Source organism: Leguminivora glycinivorella, chromosome 21 (assembly GCF_023078275.1).
Source record: "Leguminivora glycinivorella isolate SPB_JAAS2020 chromosome 21, LegGlyc_1.1, whole genome shotgun sequence".
Lineage (NCBI taxonomy): Eukaryota > Metazoa > Arthropoda > Insecta > Lepidoptera > Tortricidae > Leguminivora > Leguminivora glycinivorella.
Genome location: NC_062991.1, coordinates 2,099,810 through 2,122,021, shown reverse-complemented (window position 1 = coordinate 2,122,021; position 22,212 = coordinate 2,099,810). Strand labels below are relative to the sequence as shown.

General features: G+C 38.5%; 1 long non-coding RNA gene across 2 annotated transcripts; it reads right to left on the bottom strand.

Moving 5' to 3' along the window:
- Positions 1 to 11,393: 11,393 nt before the first annotated feature.
- LOC125237476 lies at positions 11,394 to 16,187 on the bottom strand. 2 transcript variants are annotated; one of them, XR_007178333.1, is made up of 3 exons: positions 12,235 to 16,187; positions 12,043 to 12,157; positions 11,394 to 11,831 (listed from the first exon to the last, which is right to left on the bottom strand). It is a non-coding gene; the product is annotated as an uncharacterized LOC125237476 (long non-coding RNA). The 2 variants fall into 2 exon arrangements; XR_007178332.1 differs by having other exon boundaries at positions 12,043 to 16,187.
- Positions 16,188 to 22,212: the final 6,025 nt, after the last annotated feature.

Genomic DNA, 22,212 nt, shown 5'->3' with positions numbered 1-22,212 from the left:
TTTAATATTTGAAAGTTTGAATCGGGCTGAGTGGAGTTTAGCGTTCCGTCGCTATATTTGAAACTTCTAAAATAGAGTGACGAGACAAAATTAGAAATATGTTTACATAATAGGATTATAGTTGTTATGATAAGCGTGAAATTAGGTAGGGGAGGAGTTATTTTAGGTAATGATCATGAATATGATGGGCTATGTAAGATTTGTGAGATATGTAAGATTTGTTAAATATATAGTTATTTAATAATTGTAACTATGTTATTTTTTCGATTGTGATTTTTATTCGTGATATATTTACAATATACAGACAAATACTACAATTTAATTAAAAGTAACTTAAAATAAATATTTACAAAAAAAAAATTGTGGACACCTTACACGAAACTATTTGTAAATATTTGTTATTTTTTTTTCTCAAATAAGTGAATTATTGTTATTCTTTTGAGAAATAAAGATCTTTAAACCGAGATCGACTTAGCCCCAAACTAAGCAAAGCTTGTACTATGGGTGCTAAGCGACGATATACATACTTAAATAGATAAATACATACTTATACATAGAAAACATCCATGACTCAGGAACAAATATCTGTTGCTCATCACACAAATAAATGCCCTTACCGGGATTCGAACCCAGGACCGCGGCTTAGCAGGCAGGGTCACTACCGACTGAGCCAGACCGGTCGTAAACTAACTATTAAACCCCGCTCCTTATCGTTTCTGGTGCAAAAGTACCCATAATACTTATGGCGTTACCCCTTTGGATGGTTATGGATAACTTTTGCACCAAATACATATCTTTCGTGATATTATATCTATTGTGATAGTATTACTATATTTTGACGACCGGTCTGGCCTAGCGCGTACTGACCCTGCCTGCTACGCCACGGTCCCAGGTTCGAATCCCGGTAAGGGCATATATTTGTGTGATGAGCACCCTGACACCTGTTCCTGAGTCATGGATGTTTTCTATGTATATAAGTATTTGCATATATGTCGTTGTCTTAGTACCCACAACACAAGCCTTCTTGAACTTACCGTGGGACTCAGTCAATCTGTGTAAGAATGTCCCATAATATCTTAAGAGGCCGTCAATATCAAAAAGTAGAAAATCGTAAAATTGGTAGTTTTCTACGTCCGGTTTTAGTTTCAGTATATACTTATTGATAAGAAAAGCACTTGTTTTAAACAGCGCGTATTCTTATCTACAAAATCAGTAGTTAACATCAAGGAAAAGTTACTCCCTGAATTAATTATGATTTTTTTCCTGACGCTAGTTTAAGAAAACCCGCAAATAGTGCTCACGTCTGAGTGAGCTGAGCTCAATTTTGTATACTTTAGGCTGCTAAAATTGATGCTGTCGCATTACTTATATCCTAAACTAAAAATTCAGTAGTTTACATGTGTGTTATCATGCTACTAAAATACAGTAAATGGAAGTTAAACGACATCAATATTTGTCTAAAAATACTTCAAATCAAATGGCAATTACTTCGAAAACCTTTTAGGCAAACAAAAGGCTTTCTTGATAATTATAAACTTTAAGTATGTGTATGCAAAATTGTGTGTAATACAAATCAGGAAACACTTCCAATTTTAGATACATACTTACTTAAAGTTGTAACTAAAATGCGGTCGGCCCCTGTCGGCATCTTCATAAATTTGAATATGTACGACCGTGTTTTAGTTTTAAAATAATGTTATTTTATAAGCTAGATAACTGGACTACAGAATTATTACCTTTTCATATTTTTCCTTACAAAGAGAACGAATAAAATCAATGTTGAATATAAACTTTCGTAAATTTTCCATACAAACGTCAAAACTGCGAACAGATTCTATTTAGTCAGACGCCCGATCGGGCTCGTTCGGAGCGGACGTGTCGCCAAATTTGCTCCAATGACATTTGTTTTTGACACTGGAAATCATATACGGATACAAAAAGATTGCCAGTGCTATGAATGTATTCAAAAGTAATAAGGTAAATAAATATCGTCACGTCTAAAAGAGTCTCAGTTTAAAATCGTTTTTTTTTTGTGTTGTTTACTACTTATTATTGTTGAGAAATAAAAAAATATATGTAACTTTAATACAATGATAAGAAATATAGGTATTTTTTGTCTTCTAAACTTTATTAAAATGAAAGAGTTTTAAAATTAATTTTAACTCGTTGGACTTTATTTTCATTATACTGGTCACATTATTTAGTGTGTCAGTGTGTGTAACATTCTCTATCGCGAAGAGACATTCAGTGTGGCGTATGAAAAAACTAACAGAACTAATCATTATAATTATATTTATAAACGATTATTTACGTAAATGGCGAAATTATTAATTGTAATAATATATTATCTTATCACAAAATTGTTCTGTATGACTTACCTTCTTACGTTCAATATAATTTTTAAATGGTGTTTGCACACGGGGCACGTAACCTTAGATTCAGACAACTTTAACTAAATTTTGAAAATTATTATTTTAATGAAGAATTCTATATATGGCAACAATTTTACATGTAAACTGACTGTCAACCTCTGTTCATACATAACCTCAACCTTTGTCTCAGTGCATTTATAACGGATGTTATAATGGCTAAACCGATCAGGAACAGTGAATTATTTTAATTCATTCGGAAAAGGGTTTAACCATTTATAATTAGAATATTAAACGAAGCACTGTTTTTTACACCAGAGTTGTTTTGATTTTATATGGTGTTTGCACAAATTTATTTTGAAAAATAATCGGAGTCAATTCGTGTGAGATGGTAACACTAAATTGACACTGTCCGCAATCTAAACACGCGGCAGCGTGTCAAGCCAAGTTCAAGTAACCGAACTGGCAGACAACATCGTGTGTAATATTACACGAACTATTTGGAGCCTCTATGGGCGTCCTCACAACAAAAACTATTTCACATAAACGTCTTAAATTTGGCTCTTATTATTTGTGACATACATATTATGTGCCTGTCGTGATTGTTTCACCGGATGGTCTGATCGGAAGATTAGACCATTTCGTTGGATCTCCTCTTGTTTATGTCTTATTATTTGTAACGTTTATTTTGTGTGTGTGTTAACGAATAAATTAATTATATTCTATTCTATTCTATTATAAAAGTTATAAGAAATGATATTTTATGTCATCAATTGTCATAAAACATTTTAAGGACTGCCATTGAACTTGGCACCCGTTTAGATCTCACTGCTTTTGTCGTTGACGCCAACAACCAAGGCATATATAATATTGAACTTGGCTCATATTTCCCTTTTTTGGTTTTGATGGGATTTTAACGTTACAGCTGATCTTCAGTGAAACTATAGACCTGTCTTAAGTTCCTCTCACTTAGGTCACTGACCTCTTCCAGTAAATTGCGGTAGTGTGCGAAAAGTATGTTGGTGAGTGTGACGTGCGTTAGTGTGTGTAAATGGGGTAATTTGACAGATACTGAATTTTTACCCATCGTGACGGGCTCTTACTTACAAAAAGTTCCTTATTGTACATGATGAATAAGGGCACTATACACCGTGTTGTTTGTTTTTCGTTAAATTCGACACTTAGGTTCATTATCAGGAACCATCCTGTATATCACTTTTAGTTAAATTCGCAAAAAAAAAATTCATCGTTTTCATCCATACTATCCATACTAATTATACTAATACTAATTATTATATACTAATTATACTAATCCATACTAATATTATAAATGCGAAAGTAACTCTGTCTGTCTGTCTGTCTGTCTGTCTGTTACGCTTTCCCGCTTAAACCACGCAACCGATTTTGATGAAATTTGGAACAGACAATCTTTAGACCCTGAGACAGAACATAGGCTACTTTTTATTTCGAAAAAAAGGGATGAAGGGGTTGAAAAAGAGATTGAAAGTTTGTATGGGATTTCTTAATTTTAAATGATAAAACCATGAAACTTTTTATTTTAGCACTTGATAAGAAATCATTAAACATATATTTAAAGTCACATACAGGTCGAACGCGATTAATTAACATTATTTTTACCTTTAAAATAAACATGGTGGGAAATAAACATTAACTAAAAGCGGGTAGATTATATTTATTTGTCTACCCCGAACATTTATATAAATTAATATCGGGTAGTTTTGTGTTGTTTACATCTCCGGTGACATTTTGCTGGGACGTCAGTCTTCCGCGACCACGGCCAGTGCAACCTGGCCGAAACGTTGGGAAAAAAGGTAAAAATAATATTAATTAATCGCGTTTGACCTGTATGTGACTTTAAATATGTGTACAAAGCGCGAGAACTTAAAGTGTTATATCATTAAACATCTTGATAAGGGATAGGGATAGGGATAGCGATAGGGATAGCGATAGGGAAAGCGATAGCGATAGGGATAGCGATAGGGATAGTGATAGGGATAGCGATAGCGATAGCGATAGCGATAGCGTTAGCGATAGCGATACGGATACGGATAATATAGGTATCGTTAGAGGGATACGGATAATCGGTCGGCGGTCTCTTACAATCAATGTGCTCTAAGACGATCTTTGTTTGCTTGCTTGAAGATTACGTTTGCGATAAGTATAAGCAAAATGTAAAAAATTGTAAGGGATAATAGAAAAAAGTACTTTTTACCCACCGATGTGGGATGTTTATAAAGGTTTCCCCAGCGTATATAGAATTACCTACGCTGTGGTCGATGTGTAATATTTCTACAATCATTGCAAGCAAAAGTATTATGTGCAATCGAAATAATCGCAGATAAATATACCTACAGAGAAACCTACGGTCCCTACGGATCCAAATGAAAATCTTAATGAATACTTTTATTACGCGGGCGAAGCCGCGGGTAAAAGCTAGTAATATTATAAATGCGAAAGTAACTCTGTCTGTCTGTCTGTCTGTCTGTCTGTCTGTCTTTTACGCTTTCCCGCTTAAACCACGCAACCGATTTTGATGAAATTTGGAACAGACAATCTTTAGACCCTGAGACAGAACATAGGCTACCATCATCATTCCCTTGCCCTTTTCCCATTATTTGGGGTCGGCGCAGCAGATCATCTTCCTCCATTTCTCTCTATCAGCCGTCATTTCCATACTAATACCTTTCACTCTCATATCGTTGTTCACACATTCCATCCATCTTTTCTTAGGCCTTCCACTACCATTGTATCCATCCACTTTCATATTTACCACTCGTTTTATAACATTGCTTTCATCCCTCCGCATTACATGCCCATACCATGCTAATCTACTTCCTCTCAATTTCTCTGTCACTGGCGCTACTTTCAGGCTTCCTCTTATATACTCATTCCGAATCCTATCCAGTCTTGTCACACCACACATCCATCGCAACATTCTCATTTCATTCACATGCAGTCTTCTCTCATCATTCGTCTTGGTGGCCCAGCACTCACTTCCATACAGGACGACAGGTCGGATAACTGATTTATAAATTTTCCCCTTCAGCCTGAGAGGCATTCGGGGATCACAGGTTGTGCCTGTAACCTGTCGCCATTTCATCCATCCTGCATTAATCCTGTGCTGAACTGCTCTGTCGATCTCGCCATCTCCCTGAATGAGGGAACCCAGGTACTTGAAATCCGAGCAGGTAGGCAATATTTCGCCATCTAGTGTCATGGCAACAGGGGCGGAAAGACCGCCGAAGTCACAGTAAAGATACTCTGTTTTGGATCTACTGATCTTCAAGCCAACATTTTCCAGCCTCTGTTGCCACTTCGCTAACCTGCCTTGTACCTCGAGTCCCTCTTCTCCGACAAGCACGATGTCGTCGGCAAAGAGCATGCACCAGGGTGCCTCTTCCTGCATGTCCGACGTCAGAGCATCCATTATAAGCACGAAGAGGTATGGGCTCAATGCCGAGCCCTGGTGCAAACCCACAGCCACACCGATGCTGTCAGTAGTTCCAGCAGCGGATCGAACACGCGTACAAGACGATCTGTACATAGCACGGATTAGCTCTACATACTTCCCAGGCATACCTTTCTCTTTCAAGGCCCACCACAAAACCTCACGGGGAACCCGATCGTAAGCCTTTTCCAGGTCGACAAAAACCATGTGCAGATTTTTATGTGCGCGCCTGTACTTTTCGCACAGTTGGCGTAAGGCGAAAATGGCATCTGTCGTACCTCGACCGGGCATAAATCCGAATTGATTTTGCGTTATTTCACACTCTTCTCTCATTCTTCTCTCTATTATCCTCTCCCAGACCTTCATGGTATGTGACATGAGCTTTATTCCTCGATAATTATTGCAATTTTGGACGTCTCCTTTGTTTTTAAATATTGGTACCAGCGTACTACTGCACCACTCGTCAGGTATGCGTTCCTCATGCAACAACTTACCGAAGAATACACTCAGCCATTTCCATCCATCCGCACTCAACAACTTCCATACTTCAACTGGTATTCCATCCGGGCCCACGGCTTTTCCATTCTTCATATTTCTTACAGCCATTTTCACTTCTTCCACACTAATCTCCCTAACAAGGCCCAGATTCAATGGTGGATTTTCAAGCACACCATTCCATTCATTTTCTTCATTCATCAACTTTTCAAAATATTTCTTCCATCGTTCTTTTATGCTTTCATCATCAGTCAGAATCTTCCCAGAATCATCTTTTATACATTTAACATGCGAAATATCTCTTCCATTCCTTTCTCGAGCCCTTGCAATTTGGTAAAGTCGTTTCTGACCTTCAGGTCTTTCCAAAGACCGGTACAGATTGTCCTGCGCCTCCGCCCTACAAATTGCAACTGTCCTCTTGGCTCTTTTCTTACATTCTTTATACACCTCTTTCTTACTTTCTTTTAATGTTTCATTCTCATCCTCAACCATCTGCCATTCTTTAAACGCCTTTTTCTTTTCTCTTAACACTTCTTGAACACTTTCATTCCACCACCATACTTCTTTATCTATCATACGCTTCCCTTTTGTTTCCCCAAATACATTCTTTGCCACACTTCTAATATAGCCAGCCATTACTAACCAACATTCATTCGCACTCATTCCTTCCATTTCACCCATCTCTAACATTTTGGTCACTACTTGCTCCCTAAATTCACTAGCATACTCATTCTTTTGCAATAGATGCCACTTTATTTTGGGCGGGGGACAAACCTTGTTCTTGTTGGGGCGAACAGCAATACTAACGTCAGCTAGCAGAATTCGGTGCTGGGACACCAAATCTTCGCCTGGCAGCACTTTGCAGTTTTTGACACAGTTGATTCTGTTCCGTCTTATCAGGAAATAATCAATCTGTGTAGCGTGGTTACCACTTTTATAAGTGATAAGATGTTGGTCACGTTTTTGGAACCACGTGTTTAGTACAGCCAGATCAAATGCAACTGCCGCTTGTAGAAGGGTTTCCCCCTCGCTGTTCCGCATTCCATACCCCCACCCACCGTGTACTCTTTCGTACCCATCATTCACTCTTCCTACATGTCCATTAAAATCACCACCAATATAAATCTCTTCACTATCTGGTATTCCCATTATCATACTATCAAATTCCTCCCAAAACCTCACTTTCACACTCTCATCACAACCTGCCTGCGGAGCATACACACTCACAATATTCACAGGTTTATTCTCAATCATCAATTTTACAACAATCATTCTATCATTTATTTCACAATCCAGCACAATTCCCACCCCATTCCGCTTTCCGTCACTGCCACAATAGTAAAACTTATATCCCTCACCAATCTCTCTTGCTCTATTTCCCTTCCATTTCGTTTCTTGCAGACACGCTACATTCACTCCTCGCCTTTTCAAAACGTCCACTAACTCTCTCGCTCTTCCAGTCATCGTACCTAAGTTCCAACTAGCAAACCTCACTCTGACATGCCTCTCTCTCCGGGCTAGCTTCTTACGTCGCATCCGCACCGTTAAATGCGACAACCCTAGTCCACTTCCCACAGGAGCCGGGTGCTGCCCCTGCGCGTCGCCTGCGGGGTACGCCCTAGCCCTGTCGCTCATATCATTAAGTCCGATAGTCATACTGCAAAAGGTTTTGGCATTTAGTTTTTACAACCGGCCGCCCGCCTGACGTCAACCCTCCTTGGGAATCCTTAGTTGACTTAGATGACTGTCGTTTCACACCTTTAGTCGCCTTTTACGACATCCATGGATAGGCACGGAGTGGGCTATTCTTAAGCCGGCTACCCCGAACATTTATATAAATTAATATCGGGTAGTTTTGTGTTGTTTACATCTCCGGTGACATTTTGCTGGGACGTCAGTCTTCCGCGACCACGGCCAGTGCAACCTGGCCGAAACGTTGGGAAAAAAGGTAAAAATAATGTTAATTAATCGCGTTCGACCTGTATGTGACTTTAAATATGTGTACAAAGCGCGAGAACTTAAAGTGTTATATCATTAAACATCTTGATAAGGGATAGGGATAGGGATAGGGATAGGGATAGGGATAGGGATAGGGATAGGGATAGGGATAGGGATAGGGATAGGGATAGGGATAGGGATAGGGATAGGGATAGGGATAGGGATAGGGATAGGGATAGGGATAGGGATAGGGATAGGGATAGGGATAGGGATAGGGATAGGGATAGGGATAGGGATAGGGATAGGGATAGCGATAGCGATAGCGATAGCGATAGCGATAGCGATAGCGATAGCGATAGCGATAGCGATAGCGATAGCGATAGCGATAGCGATAGCGTTAGCGTTAGCGTTAGCGTTAGCGTTAGCGTTAGCGATAGCGATACGGATACGGATACGGATACGGATACGGATAATATGGGTATCGTTAGAGGGCTACGGATAATCGGTCGGCGGTCTCTTACAATCAATGTGCTCTAAGACGATCGTTGTTTGCTTGCTTGAAGATTACGTTTGCGATAAGTATAAGAAAAATGTAAAAAATTGTAAGGGATAATTGAAAAAAGTACTTTTTACCCACCGATCATAGTGTCGAAATACGGGCTATGTGGGATATTTATAAAGGTTTCCCCAGCGTATATAGAATTACCTACGCTGTGGTCTATCTGTAATATTTCTACAATCATTGCAAGCAAAAGTATTATGTGCAATCGAAATAATCGCAGATAAATATACCTACAGAGAAACCTAAGGATCCAAATGAAAATCTTAATGAATACTTTTATTACGCGGGCGAAGCCGCGGGTAAAAGCTAGTACATAATAAACGAATTTATTAGTGTGAGAGACCCTTAAGAATTACATTCAAGTTAGTGTCAAGTGATTGACGGCACATGTCAAAACAAATAGCTGTCACACACGTGTTCAGTAATTATCTTAATTTTTTTAATAACTCGATAACCGTAAAACGACGATTGTTTCTTAGAGAAATTAATAGTAAGTATTTGATCTAAAGAACCTTCCCTTAAAGTTAACGGAATTCAATAAAAACAGGGTGTAGACATGTCTACATAAAGGATGCAATAAAATATAAACTATAAAATATTCTACCAATGATTAGATACTGTAGGCACGTCGTAATACAATGGAAACGTACAAGTAGACTACACTATTCCATTCGCTCATTTACAAAAGGTCATCAAATTATATAATAGTACATTACGATACAAGTGCGAAAAAAGGAAGGTGGAAACGAGTGACGATAAATTAAAACACTCCCTTCGGTCCTGTTTTAAATCGACACGAGTTATGAATTTCTTTTCGCACGTGCATCGCACGACGTTTTTCTACAGATGGCCCTCCGAAGTTTCAACCTGACAATAAATTAACCACTTCTCGCACTAGTGCGTAAAAAAAGCATCATCTGTACTGAATAGTACATTACGATACAAGTGCGTAAAAAAGGAAGTTCGAAACGAGTGGCGATAAATTAAAACACGACCGAAGGGAGTGTTTTAAATCGACACGAGTTACGAATTTCCTTTTCGCACGTGTATCGTACGACGTTTTTCAGTACAAATGAGCCTCCGAAGTTTCGACCTGGCATATAATGAACCACTTCTCGCACTAGTGCCTAAAAAAAACTCCATCTGTACTGAAATAGTTATTTGTTATACAAGGGGGCAAAGTTGTATTTTAACGCCGAGTGTGGAATTGAAAAACGAGCAAGTGAAAGGATTCTATAGTTGAACCACGAGCTAAGCGAGTGGTTCGAGAATAGAATCCTGAACTTGCGAGTTTCTTAACACACGAGAAGTAAAATACATTTGCACCCGAGTGTAACACAAAACTTTTTCCCTCATTAAAGCGAGGAAACTACAACGCAAAAAATGCGTTTATCACTGCTTCCAGTAGTTCCACAGGTGGTAAATCATCTTTAATACTAGATTCACCTACTTTTATCAATTTTAAAGCAGTTAATTTGACTTTATTCAAGGTCAAATTACTTTACCCACCAGTGGATAAAATGCGTTTTTACCCGCTGGTATTAAAGGACAAAACACGTGTTTCCGAGCTAGTGAGGGGAAAAAAATATTTCAACATTTCAAATCTATAAAGCAAATCTGGACAGTCCGAAATTGCACTTATTTTGACCGGGGTTTAGACATTGAAATGATTACCTCTTTGATTTTTGCCAAACTCTCAAAATTTTTAAGCATTTTTTAGGAGCTTGGCAAAAATCTTAAAGGTAATCCAGGGGCCAATGTCTAATATGACAAGTTGGAAAGAGCCATCAGCTTGTAACTTGTAACTTTTAGTTTTGATAAATGAGCGGATGGCTCTTTCCAACTTGTCATATTAGACATTGACAGCCACTTGTAAATTGTAACTTGTAGCTTCAACCCATTTCTCAAAACTGAAAGTTACAAGTTACGAGCGGAAGTCTCGTTCCAATTTGTCATATTAGACATTGACAACCACTTGTAAATTGTGACTTGTAGCTTCGAAAAATGGGGTCTTTATCCCGCTAATTTAAATATAATTATTTTTTTCAATAGGCAGCGAACGAGCAGACAGGTCTTGATGGTAAGCGATCGAAAGTTACAAGCTTACAAGCGGAAGTCTCTTTCCAACTTGTCATATTAGACATTGATAACTTGTAAATTGCAACTTGTAGCTTCGAAAAATGGGCCCCAGAAGGGTTGGAGGTGCGTTGTCAAACGTTAATATGAAATGAAATGAAATATTTATTTTTCCAAGTAGGTATATCACAATGCGCATATTATGAACGTCAAATAAAGCTACGCCGGCTCTAACCCTACGCCTCAGCCTCGAGAAGATTTCAGAGAGAAGATTATGGGTCTCTTTTCTAGAAGATTTGAATAACCGTGAATCATTCAAAACTCTTAATCCAAAATTGCGTTTGTCGTTACAAGTTTTTCTTGATATTTAAAAGTTAAGGTCAAGTTATACTGGTCGCTTTAGCTTATCATTTGTGTTACGATATTTAATTTTATGGGGGGTTTCCTTTAGCTAACGCCAAAATAAAAAAAAATCAAACAACAGTTGAAGAGGAACCCGGTATTTATTGAATTCAGGAAAAAAAATCTAAATTGTTTATGCTAATTTGTTAACCTAGATACACGGTAACAATTGTTTGCCGAGGGCTAGCTCACGAGAACAATAATGTTGAGTTTATATTTTAAGGGAACAAACGTGGGTCAGCGAGCTCTAAATTATCATTACTGGTAGAAACGGATACAGCGGTCAATATATATTAAGGTAGTTACACGGATGGGCGCCAGAACCGAAAGGCCGGTTCATTCAGTCAATAAGTAAACGTGGAAAGATCTGACCTCGAAACACCACAACTGCCACGTCAGCCGCCTTGGGGTGAAACGTCGGGAGTAGGTAGAACAGCAGCAATCTGCTGCCCACAAGTTACCGGGATACCAGGGGAAGCTCTCGCGGCCGGCGCGAGGTTTAGGCGACGCGGCGTGAACCCTGGAATGGTTATACCAGTCTGTAAGTAAAATTCCTAAAAATGGTGCCCGTAAGGGGGGTTTATACCGCCCGCAGGACACGGGGGCTACCTTGGAATTTAAATTTCGAACGACAACGCGTTCCGTGAAACGACCTACTGCTAATTTGGAAGATATACATAACCTACGGAACAAGTTGGCTTCCAACAAGGTTTAAAAAATGTATGACTTACCGTTGATGGAGAAAGGGCCAGCAGAGGGCAAAATTGCACCTATTTCGACATCCGGGCACGCTGGGCGTCGCCTATCACCATCAGAACATGGTTTTATTCACGTCCGATTCCGGGGCTGGAAAATATGCAACGCTTCGTTAGAAACTAACCAACTAAAAAGAAATACACAACCGAATCACTATTGAAACTCACTCAAACGGGCGATTGCGCCCGATTTTAGCTTGGGCCAACGATATCCCTTCAACTCTCTCTCCGGCAAAAAGAAATCCCATCTCATTCGCCATTTTGGACGGGACTAGTGTTGCCAAGCCTAAATCGGCTCGCACCGCAAACAGCCGGCTCCGGACGTTCAATGGAAATTAAGTCAACAATAAAATATAATACTAAACTCTTCGCGATTAACGCGGAGCTTAAAAAAAAAACCCATAATTAAGTCTGGTTACGAATAAAAGGAAGGAAGGCAAACGCCCGATGACGATTTACTTCTATTTTTCAAAATGGCAACTATGATCCACGTAAGTCCATAGAGGAATACAAGAGTGCAGCTATCCCACGCTAGATGGCGAGGAAGGCCGATCCAGGATCAGACAGCTCACGGTCGATGACTTCCTGCCGATTTCCGACAGAGGGCGGTAGAAGGCGTAACCTACGCCTTGCATTCTTAAATTTATTACTTTATTAAGGAGAATGAAATTTTATTGTTACAATACTCCCTTCCCCAGAGAAAATTTTGACGTAGGCAAAATTTTGAGCTGGTCTCCAGCTCCAACTACAGGAAATATCGGTAATATAACAGCTACAACTCGAAATCTAAAATCGATAATAAAAAAAACCATCAAAATCGAACCCACGCACTAAACCAGATAAGAATACCTTTTTTTTTTTTAAGTAAATTACTACAAAACGTCGCATCGTCTATATTTCTTGGCGGCACAGCGAGCTGTACCAGACAGCGGGCTGTACGTCCAAGCGATATAACGGAAGACGGCTTATAGCTAAATGAAATTTCCCTAACTAATATCGGTGACAGCTAAGAATACGAAAATCAGACAATAACACCAGGACAACGAAGCGTATCTACCGGCTGCGTCTATCTACGACACAGGACGGAACGTTTCGACACAACATAAGACATACAAAGGTTGACTGTACAAACCACGTCTCAGGCGACGCAAGTCTGTCGGTCCGACAACACAAAAGAACGTCAACGTTCACGCATATGATTTAAGCCATACCGCAAAGCGTCAACAAGGGTACAACACTGCTATTAAGAATTCTCCGTTTAAATCCGCAAGAATCCGACCAGCCAGTGAAGCTGGAATGCTGGTTTAAAACGCCAGCACCCAGAAAACTACGTGAAGAGAACTTTTAAATCGTTCACTCACCACCAAACATCAAAAGGTAATACGTTTGTGTACAGACGTAACCGTACCATCTGGACACAACGTAAGAACTCCCACTCACAACACATAAAAGGAAAAACGCCTGCCTCCATCGAGACAAACACACAACACAATCACCGATAAACTGGTAAGCAAGTAACCGACTACTTCGTAAACGTCGCTAAAGGTAAAAAAATAATCTCGATTTAAGTCGAGAAAAAGGGAAAAAGCAAAAGAAATAAGTACCAAATAACTCTCAGTTTATTTGGCCTTTGAACTCAAGATAAGATTCAACTTTATATTTTATGAATAAAAAAAAAGTTAAGAAACGCCTCAGCAATAAATGTGCCTGACTATACACACACTGCACCACCCATTAGTAATAACATAATATTAATTTTATTTTAAATTTAAATCTCCGCCAGAAAATAATATTAAAAAAAAAAATGCTCCGCTGACCGACGTTGTTCCCCCATTACACTTATCATGAGGTGCATACTTATTTAGCTACCTACTTATAAGTACAAAAACTTTCCCTAAGGGAATAAAATTTTAATAAAGTTAACTTAAATTATAAGGTTTAACACCTCTGCATAACTGTCCATCTCAAAACGATGCACCTTTTCTAACTATTCAACATCCAACGTTAACCATAATGTTTCAAAGTAAAAAAAAAAATTTATATATTTGAAGTCTCCACAGTCCAATATGAAAAGACATCCTGTATCAAATGATACAGTAAATAGTACATGCAAATTTTAAACACTGTAAGTAATTACCGAAATATTTATAGTAAGGTGGCCATTGCCACATGATATTCAAACTCATATTTATGTAATAAATTATAACCGCTACTAATAATTACTGTAACCTCCCACGAAGGGAGAATAATAACATTATCAACTTTTAAATTTAAAACGTAACACTTTTTCTTTACACAACCGTCCGTTAACATTAAGGCACCTTAGTTATGGTTACCCAAAATGCATACAATCTCTAAATATAAAAAAAAAATAGAAATAAAATTGTTACAACTCCACACTGGGTCCCGGTAACCCATAAAAGAATAAAATTATTTATACAAATAGTAATGTATGTAATTAGTAGTAAGTATTTAAAAAAAAACTATCTTTCCAAACACTGAAAATATTATCGGAAATAATTCCGCACAACTATTAAGAGGTACTTGCAGCTACAATGACACACAATTACTTAGAATTAAAAAAAACAAAAGTACCTACTTAATTACAATTATACAAGCCGCACCGTTTCTACCAGAAATTCCTCTAGCTAACAATGTGACTAAAGAGGCTCGCTGATATAACGCCACACGTTGGGCTGACACTGTTACGATATTTAATTTTATGGGGGGTTTCCTTTAGCTAACGCCAAAATAAAAAAAAATCAAACAACAGTTGAAGAGGAACCAGGTATTTATTGAATTCAGGAAAAAAAATCTAAATTGTTTATGCTAATTTGTTATCCTAGATACACGGTAACAATTGTTTGCCGAGGGCTAGCTCACGAGAACAATAATGTTGAGTTTATATTTTAAGGGAACAAACGTGGGTCAGCGAGCTCTAAATTATCATTACTGGTAGAAACGGATACAGCGGTCAATATATATTAAGGTAGTTACACGGATGGGCGCCAGAACCGAAAGGCCGGTTCATTCAGTCAATAAGTAAACGTGGAAAGATCTGACCTCGAAACACCACAACTGCCACGTCAGCCGCCTTGGGGTGAAACGTCGGGAGTAGGTAGAACAGCAGCAATCTGCTGCCCACAAGTTACCGGGATACCAGGGGAAGCTCTCGCGGCCGGCGCGAGGTTTAGGCGACGCGGCGTGAACCCTGGAATGGTTATACCAGTCTGTAAGTAAAATTCCTAAAAATGGTGCCCGTAAGGGGGGTTTATACCGCCCGCAGGACACGGGGGCTACCTTGGAATTTAAATTTCGAACGACAACGCGTTCCGTGAAACGACCTACTGCTAATTTGGAAGATATACATAACCTACGGAACAAGTTGGCTTCCAACAAGGTTTAAAAAATGTATGACTTACCGTTGATGGAGAAAGGGCCAGCAGAGGGCAAAATTGCACCTATTTCGACATCCGGGCACGCTGGGCGTCGCCTATCACCATCAGAACATGGTTTTATTCACGTCCGATTCCGGGGCTGGAAAATATGCAACGCTTCGTTAGAAACTAACCAACTAAAAAGAAATACACAACCGAATCACTATTGAAACTCACTCAAACGGGCGATTGCGCCCGATTTTAGCTTGGGCCAACGATATCCCTTCAACTCTCTCTCCGGCAAAAAGAAATCCCATCTCATTCGCCATTTTGGACGGGACTAGTGTTGCCAAGCCTAAATCGGCTCGCACCGCAAACAGCCGGCTCCGGACGTTCAATGGAAATTAAGTCAACAATAAAATATAATACTAAACTCTTCGCGATTAACGCGGAGCTTAAAAAAAAACCCATAATTAAGTCTGGTTACGAATAAAAGGAAGGAAGGCAAACGCCCGATGACGATTTACTTCTATTTTTCAAAATGGCAACTATGATCCACGTAAGTCCATAGAGGAATACAAGAGTGCAGCTATCCCACGCTAGATGGCGAGGAAGGCCGATCCAGGATCAGACAGCTCACGGTCGATGACTTCCTGCCGATTTCCGACAGAGGGCGGTAGAAGGCGTAACCTACGCCTTGCATTCTTAAATTTATTACTTTATTAAGGAGAATGAAATTTTATTGTTACATTTGGGAAGCTTTAAGAATACGTACGGTACAGCACGTGAGTCATCGATATGAGGGAACTAATAATCATGCGTGTGGTCCAAGTTATGATCGGAATGCGGCTTATACATCTGTATGGCCATATTCTTTATATGGTTTTACCCGCCTATAATAGTTCAGAGTCTTACCTGTACCCATAGTAATTATTATGTTTGATTAAATTGAATTAATAAACTATTTTGCACAGTACGCAAAATATTTCAATTTTTTTTATTACACTCGCTCGGTGTTATTACATGCCTGCATATACGTAATAAGCTATTTGACCGCCCTAGGGCGGTAAAGTGGAGCTGTTGGCGACTGGCTGGTGCGCGACCTCCTTCATAGTTTAAAATTATGTCACTTTCAAAAACTGTCCTCATGTTATGAAATATGATCAATCACTCTTCAGTCTGCCTTCTGTCACGAAACTAAATAAGCTTGTGTTTGTTTACCAATAATTAAAATTAGTGCTTTTATTACATGTTTTCATCATTTCACGTCAATAATAACAGTCCACAACCCCGCTAGCTATCAGGAGCCTTCGACGACCTGTCAAAAATTATAAGATGGCGAACGAATGTTCGAGATTTGGTTCCTACTACGCTGTTTACTGCGCTTGCTACGCTTAAACTGTTTTACCTAAATAGCCAAATTAATAGTTTATTGTTTACTTTAATTAGTCCGATGGTCCACAAATTAATTTTGGAAATGGTTGCTGCTCATATTTAACACTTCCCTGAACTTCTACAAGAAACTTATAAAAGAAGCTCCTTTGTGAACTAAAATTACCCTTTTAAACTACAAACTAAAGACAACTTTATTTTCTGAGCAACAAAGACTATTGTATTAAACCCGAGCGGTGTAAGTAAGTAACAAGCGGAAAGCGTTTTATAATAAGAACGTCTTTTATCCTTCCTTTATTCATTATTTTAGAGTAGATGATTTATAACATGGATATAAAAGTAATATTTTAAAAACAGTTACAAAACAGGTGCCGCTAGTTTTGTTTTATTATAATACTAACTGGTGGTCAAGTGAATGCCGTGGAAATGAGAGCGTTAAGAAGCATGGCTGGTGTGAAGTTGAGTGATAGGATCAGAAATAGCGTGATAAGAGAGAAGTGTGGAGTGGATGTAGATGTGGTGACAAAGATTGAGGTGGGTATGTAAGGTGGTTCGGGCATGTAGAGAGCATGGATGAGAGGAGAGTAACGAAGAAAGTATAATTATGAAAAACCGGCCAAGAGCGTGTCGGGCCACGCTCAGTGTAGGGTTCCGTAGTTTTCCGTATTTTTCTCAAAAACTACTGAACCTATCAAGTTCAAAACAATTTTCCTAGAAAGTCTTTATAAAGTTCTACTTTTGTGATTTTTTTCATATTTTTTAACCATATGGTTCAAAAGTTAGAGGGGGGGGACGCACTTTTTTTTCCTTTAGGAGCGATTATTTCCGAAAATATTAATATTATCAAAAAACGATTTTAGTAAACCCTTATTCATTTTTAAATACCTATCCAATAATATATCACACGTTGGGGTTGGAATAAAAAAAAATATCAGCCCCTACTTTACATGTAGGGGGGGTACCCTAATAAAACATTTTTTTCCAATTTTTATTTTTGCACTTTGTCGGCGTGATTAATATACATATTGGTACCAAATTTCAGCTTTCTAGTCCTAACGGTTACTGAGATTATCCGCGGACGGACGGACGGACGGACGGACGGACGGACGGACGGACGGACGGACGGACGGACGGACGGACGGACGGACAGACAGACATGGCGAAACTATAAGGGTTCCTAGTTGACTACGGAACCCTAAAAAGAGTGGAAGGGTCAGTTGGAAGTGGAAGACCTAGGCGAACTTTTCTTGTTCAAATCGGGGAAATATTGCAAAAAGGCCAGGTCAGAAGTACTCGAAACCGACGAGCGTGTATGAGAAACGTTATGAAAGTGTGTGAAGCGAAAGTGATTTGTCAGGATCGTAGTAAATGGAAATCCGTGATCTCTGCCTACTCCTCTGGGAAACAGGCGTGATTGTATGTATGTATGTACTAACTGGTATGGTAACCTAAGAAAACTATGTTATGGGCACCCAGAAAACGATAGAAAACATACATGACTCGTGAATAAATGTCTTATCGGGATTCGAACCCAGGACCCTCGGCTTAGTAGGCAGGTTCACTACCCATAGTCTAGACTGTTCGTTAATTAAAAATGATTCTTATTTCACGAGCAATAAAGTTGGAATTTGTCTGATAACGAGCGAGAATTGCTCTAATTGGTAAAACTGTAGCATTTTTAAAGCGTGAAGGAAGTGAGAGGTGTGAATACAATTAGAGGCATTGTTATAGGTTTTATTGTTAATTTTTTGACTGTGAGTAATACTGCTAATGAATTCTGGTAATATTCCAGTTGCATCATAAATGCAAGGTAACAGCTGCAAACAAGCATACGGCCCACGTCGTGGTAGGCAGCCACCGTAGCGTATAGACGCCTGAAACTCGAGTATCGATGCAGGAAATCACCGATTCGAATCCAATGTTTGACTTTCGTGAAAAAAAAAAAACAAGTATTTTTTTGCACAAAAGCTAGAAATATGAAAATTGTTTGAAATATTTGATTAACATAAATAATTGAATAAATGATTGATTGATTAAATGAATCAATCAATCAATCATGCTCGAGAGAGCTAATTAATTACTTTTGCTATTTAAAAGTACCTAAAAAACAATAACGCGATAAATTACTATAATATGTACATACATACAAGCATGCTTGTATCCCATAAAAGGGTAAGCAGAGCACATGAAACTACTCAAGTTTCAGTGCCATTCTTGACAAATAAGGGGTTGCAATAAACGAAAATTGTGACTTTGCAGTGACAGGTTGCCAGCCTCTCGCCTCCGCCGCAGGGGAGGGGGTATTTTATTTATTCAAAATTAAGAGGATACGGTAGCGAAAATGCTAAAATGGAAAGGGGGCTCCTTTCAACTTGGAAATTTTAGTTCAATATACAAGTGTTATTAACTAGATTTATCGAAAAAAAATTGTCCATTAAGAACAACTCAGTCAAAAGTTATTTCAAAAAAATCTTTAAAATCGAGGTTCCGCTCTCGACTCTTTCCTCCTTCAAAACTTAATCAATCGGAACGAAATTTGAGAATCTGAATAACAATGAAATAATGTATGTCGGACCGTTTAGCTTTTTTGGTTAATTGTTACCAATCTTGAGTATCACACCTTTTTATGCGCCACAATGAAAAAGGCCGTTTTTGGAAATTTTTGATCGGCTCTAGAGTCTTTAAAAAGCAGAATATCAAAAAAATCAAAACGGTCCGACACAGATAAAAATAATAACAATCTGTGTTGAATAAATCATTGCTCTATCTTCAAAAACCAGGGAGGAAATAGTCGAGAGCGTTTGTATGGAGAATTGACCCCTACCGTATCGTCTTAAAATATTGGAGAAGTTCAATATTTATTTTTTAATTCAACGTTAATGAACGTAGGTAGTTACAGAAATAGCGGACGAAGGTTAATACCATGAAAAAATGAATGAAACATTACCCCCATTCATCTCTTATCGCTCACAACTTAAGCCATAACAATTATTGTTACTGATTGTTCGGGGCACGAGTTCGATTCCCGACGAAACATTTAAAGTATTTCTTTAAGTGCCTATTGATGTATGTTATGACTTTTATGGGTTTGGAGAAGTGGTTTTTTAATTTTAAATATATCATGCTTTAGTTTTAGTCAAGGACTTACGCCGTGTCTTGCGTGGGCGACGGTCGCGCGACCGTCGCCGTCGCGTCTCATACTTCCATATCGATAAGGTTTGATCTCGTATGCGTCGCATCGCCGTCGCGCGATCATCGCGCGACCGTCGCCCACGCAAGCGGCGTTAGTTTTTTGTACTGAAGGAAATAGTTGTTGAGGTCTAAGTAAACGATGGAAACAAAATATTGTTTTCCCCTCACTAGCTCGGAAACACGTGTTTTGTCCTTTAATACCAGCGGGTAAAAACGCATTTTATCCACTAGTGGGTAAAGTAATTTGACCTTGAATATAATCAAACTAACTGCTTTAAAGTTGATCAAAGTAGATGAATCTAGTAATAAAGATGATTTACCACCTGTGGAACTACTGGAAACAGTGATAAACGCATTTTTTGCGTTGTAGTTTCCTCGCTATAGTGAGGGGAAAAGTTTTGTGTTACACACGGGTGCAAATATATTTTACTTCTCGTGTGTTAAAAAACTCGCAAGTTCAGGATTCTATCCTCGAACCACTCGCTTCGCTCGTGGTTCAACTATAGAATCCTTTCACTTGCTCGTTTTTCAATTCCACACTCGGCGTTAAAATACAACTTTGCCCCCTTGTATAACAAATAACTATTTCTGATAGAAGAGGTTATTAATTGAAGACCAAAGAGGATCAAGTATTACAGGGAATTACTGTCACAGTAAAATATGTAATCACAGTGCATAGACAACCATCTCTCGACACAGGCTTATAACTTTTAAACCTCAGTTTTGACAATTTGGCCCATATTCTTACCTCGATATGTGTTAAAATGTCAAATATTAATATTAGCGCCATCTAGCCGAGCGTCCCCCAAAGGTGTAACGCCATCTAGGCCACCGTACCTTTTTCTATAATAGGTTCTGAGGTGCGTTTTTTTCTTACACTGTACCTGTCTATACGGAGTTACATATCGTCACTACTTTTAAAAAAACTTGTATCTTCGTCTGTCAATGAAAAGAAAATTGTAGTAAGTATGTATAGAATGCCTATAGACTTACTGCGTTTTAACTTTGAGGAGCAGCGTGAGATACGAGATTTTATAAAAGTAGTGACGATATGTCTTTGATAAGACTGACTTTCGGAACTCCGTTAGCGCGTTGTAGGATTGCTACATATTTCCGCACTTGCGTACTACTTTAAGCGCCACCTGTTAGATTATTGTGGCATGAGTTTTGCAGTGACGCCACAGCACCTATAAAATAAACCGTCAGATTAAAAACATATAAAGATAACCCCTTTATCGTTCTAATGTAAATGTTTTCGTTGTTTCATTTATCGTATGTAAATATCGTTTAGTTCGTCTCGTTCTATTATAACCAGTTTAAACATGACCTATACTCCGAAGTAACTATAAGTAATGACAGGTCATATTATATTGGTACAGTTAGGTAAACCATTTGATTTTGTTCCCCTTTTTATTATAAAACGGGGTTAAAATGGCTTTATTACAATTGTAACCCTTTTTAATCTGGAACGTTAGGCCAGCATAGATTACTAACACTTAGATAGAGTAAAATTAAGAAAATATGAGAACGATACAATGTGATTTATTTATTTGTGATGTGAATCCATACTATTATAAATGGGAAAGTGTGTGTGTCTGTTTGTTTGTCCGTCTTTCACGGCAAAACGGAGCGACGAATTGGCGTGATTTTTTAAGAGATAGTTGAGAGGACGGAGAATGATGTAGGCTACTTTTTGTCTCTTTCTAACGCGAGCGAAGCCGCGGGTGAGCTCAGTCCATCGTAGGCCACGTCTTTGCCTTTGGCTAGTCTGTGGTCAAGAGTAAGCCCATTTATAAAAAAAAAAATTTTTTGAAGCGATTATTACGTGTAATGCCTTAAATAAACAGAAAATAAACAGCTTACTTACAATTCAAACAATATGGATAACGATATTTCCTCAGTAACAGGAAATAGGCCTAAAAATAAGTGGTCAAATTTTTTTTTAAATAAACTAAAAAAAGTTATCATCAAAATTTTCCTTCGGCTTCAATACAAAAACTTTACCAAATGATAACCCTAAGCTGTAGAAATCATTGTCAACGTAATATGGGTCACTGTACCAATGTCCGTATGCAAGGTCTACAGGACATAATCGACCGGTACCAGATTAAATATTAAAAAGGTAAAGAAGCGTCAAAAACAGAGCCAGGGGCGTAATATATTCGGCCTCAGTTCCGACTGCGGT